Raw genomic sequence first — 3718 nt, 5'->3', positions numbered from 1 at the left:
AGGACAGGAACGTGCAAGTACTGTCCCACCGGTCAGGCCTTGACCGGGCGCCCAACATCGTAGCTTCCGAACGAGGCCTAAAAGTAAACATAGACGATAAGAATAAGTAAAGACCAAATGATACACCCGAATTGTTTACATTTGAAAGTTAGCATTGCCGCTCTAACAACTATAATATCGTATAGTCTAATGACTACAGTTCGATAACCATCGAACCAATGATGGCTAGGATTCGATGCCTATAGAAAGTGATTGAGGCATACTAGACTGACGATCCTCGTTGGACTATAGATTAGGGTACTGTTTGAAGTTTCTCATGCGCCTAACAGTGGGGGCTACTCCATCATGAGAGCAATGCTTATGATTCAGAGGTCTTGTTTTACAAGAGAATAAGGCTAACCATCAGACTGACTCCAAGTCTACCTATGTTAAGGTTGACGATTATTAGAGGCGCCCTTTAACCTTTTTTGTCTATATTTCGCCCATGTTCTAACTCCAACATGTCCTTTAAACTTATGCATATGAGTTTACATTTTCACAAATATGTCTAAGTTGGAGTTTCAAGACTTCAGTAGGTTTAATGCTCATGCATGGACTTAATTCACCTAGTGGCACTTAAGTAATAATTTTAAACTTTGAGTTCCACTCTTTATACTGCCACTACTTATCCTAAATTCGATTACCCACTCTATTGTTTTGATTGGCAAAATAAAATATCCTAGCTATATCTTTGCTTTAAGTCTTTGTATTTGTTTTTCTTCTTCCTCTTTCTATATCGAGCACCTGATCATTCTTTGTGGTTAACACCATCCTTTGTTATGGGTGTCAATCATGCTCAAAATTGGATGTGGAATTAACCTATCTTAAATACAACACTAGAATAAATGTTAGTTCATGTAGCACCCCGAAAATTCAAACCTTGAAAATTTCTCAAACTCGCTCTAAATTCAAAATGAAATTTAAATTTCATTTCAAAATGTTTGTTTGCGAGTTGATATCAACAAATAAAATATAGTGGTCTATATTCTCTCCAAAATCCTCCTCAAAATATCCTATAAATATTTTCCCAGTGACCCCCTCAAATTCTATCAAGAAATACTGCCCAAATATTCCACCGATAATTCTCCAAATATTTTCCTCCTGAGAAATACCTTCATAATCATTTTTAAAGTCCCTACAAATATTTTTTCTTCATAATTCTCCTCATGCTCATACATATATTTACGCCTCCGGTGTCATACAGTGAGCTCTATAAGCTATTTTCACTTATACATGACTAATACATGCTTATCTCCCACTAATCCTCGGCTCCTCCCCCTAATCCCCCCACCTAGCCTATAAATAGAGGGACAAGGGCCTCCTCTCAAACCACACCAAGCCATTTCATGGCAACTCTCCCCCCACTCACACTCCCACACAAGCACAACACAAGCACAAGGATCGTTCGGTCGTTCATTCGATCGTTCGTCCACATGTTCCTAGTTTGTTCGTTCGTTCGTTCGTCCGATCGTTCATGGTTCGTTCATCCGTTCGTCCGATCGTTCGATCGTTTGTCCATTCGTTTGTCCAAATAATCTTTATTTAGCCGTTATGCTGCCGAAATTCCGATTGTTCGTTTGTCCGATCATTCGATCGTTCGTTCGTTCATAGTCCCTATTCATCGTTCGTTCATAGTCCCTATTCATCGTTCATAGTCCCTATTCATCGTTTATAGTCCATGTTCATCGTTCATCGTTCGTTCATAGTCCCTATTCATCGTTCATAGTTCCTATTCACCATTCATCGTTCGTTCATAGTTCCTATTCATCGTTCATAGTCCATATTCATCGTTCATCGTCGTTCATAGTCCCTATTCATCGTTCATCATTCGTTCATAGTCCTCATTCATCGTTCATTGTTCGTTCATACGAACTATTCATCGTTCGTTCATACGAACCATCCATAATTACTATTCACCATTACTATTCACGATTACTATTCATCGATCATTCGCTCACCCAAATATTCAACTGCTCATCCATCATGCTGTCCAGCTCACCTAAGACCCGCCAGACCAATATTCCAGTCATACGAACTCCGGTGACTGTGATTTTCCTTCCAGTAAGAACTTTCCATCTGGTCACCCATCCTAGATTTCTTCAAGTTGAGCACACTTAACTTTGAGATTCTTTCGAACCAGGCTTCCAAACTCATATTCGAATAATTCTTGTTTCTAAATTCTTATCAAATTATTCCTTATTCAACCATGTCATCCGTTAAGCATGGTTCATATTCCAGAAAACTCTCAAAATACTCTCATCCCATATTCTGCCTATAATTTCCCTGTTCAGACTAAGTCAAACGATTCGTTCGTCACTATTTTTACCAACAGTGAACTCCACTGTACTAAAACACAGGTACCCCGCTATAAATATACCTAGCTACCCTCTCCCTCTCCACACACTCAACACCCTCAGCCAAGGCAAACACCCCACCCACTCAGTTACTCCGCTCTGCCGGCTATGCGCATAGTGTCGCTTCGCCTCCAATCCACCCTCCTGGTAAGCACATCCACTCCACCACCAGTAATATCACAACACCACAAGACATTGATTCTGCTCAAGACCCTATCCATCCATATATCACCATTATGGCCACTATAGTAAATATTTGTTGATATACTTGTTGGTTTGTATGTTTGCTTGTTCATGATGCATAGTTATCGGAGCGTTCGTGCCGTCTCGTGAAGGCCAGTTACGCAAGTCTACGCCAGACGGTGGAACCAGAAGCCAGTTCTACGACCTCTCACCCTTTCACCAGTTAAAGCACGACAAGCTCACTGGATCCCTTTGATGCATAAATTACCTATGCCTTTTCAACCACAACCCTCCGCCTGTTATTTTATGCATTGAAAGTCTCCTAGAGGGGGGTGAATAGATGAAACCTGAAATTTATAACCGTAAACACACACTAGGGCCGAGGTTAGCATTAGAATTAAATTCAAGTCCGAAAGACTATTGAAAGGGAAATAGGGTTTAACCTTTTTCGATAAATAATTTTGGTGGTTGAATGCTGAAAGGAAAATAGGATTTAACCTTTTCCTATAAATAATTTTGGTGGTTGAATGCCCAACACAAATATTGGACTAACTAGTTTGCTCTAGATGATATATTCTACAGATGCATAAAAGTTCAACACAAACCAATAAAAGATCAAAATTAGGGTTCAAAAGCAAAGGAGCAAAGGAACCAAGGATGCCCTGGTCTGGCGCACCGGACTGTCTGGTGTGCCACCGGACAGTGTCCGGTGCACCAGGACCGTACAGGATCAAACTCGGCAATCTCGGGTTTTTTCAGTGCCGCTCCGCTATAATTCACCGTACTGTCTGGTGCACCAGCGGAGCAACGGCTACCAGCGCAACGGTCGACCACAACAGACACCTGCAATCGCTATAATGCGTGCAGAAGTCAGAGCAGCCGTCAGAGGCGCACCAGGCAGTGAACAGTGCGTGTCCGGTGCGACACCGGACTGTCTGGTGCCACTAGAAGACAAAGCTCCAACGGTCGACTGCGCCCGAAACCTAACGGTTGGGTGACGTGGCTGGCGCACCGGACAGCGTCCGGTGGCACACCGGACTGTCCGGTGCGCCCATCGGCAGCAGCCCAACCCCAACGGTTGTTTGGTGGTTGGGGGCTATAAATACCTCAACCACCTCCACTCCAACCATCCAAGCATTCAT

Source organism: Zea mays, chromosome 2 (assembly GCF_902167145.1).
Source record: "Zea mays cultivar B73 chromosome 2, Zm-B73-REFERENCE-NAM-5.0, whole genome shotgun sequence".
Taxonomy (NCBI): domain Eukaryota; kingdom Viridiplantae; phylum Streptophyta; class Magnoliopsida; order Poales; family Poaceae; genus Zea; species Zea mays.
Note: the sequence above shows the minus strand (reverse complement) of the source record.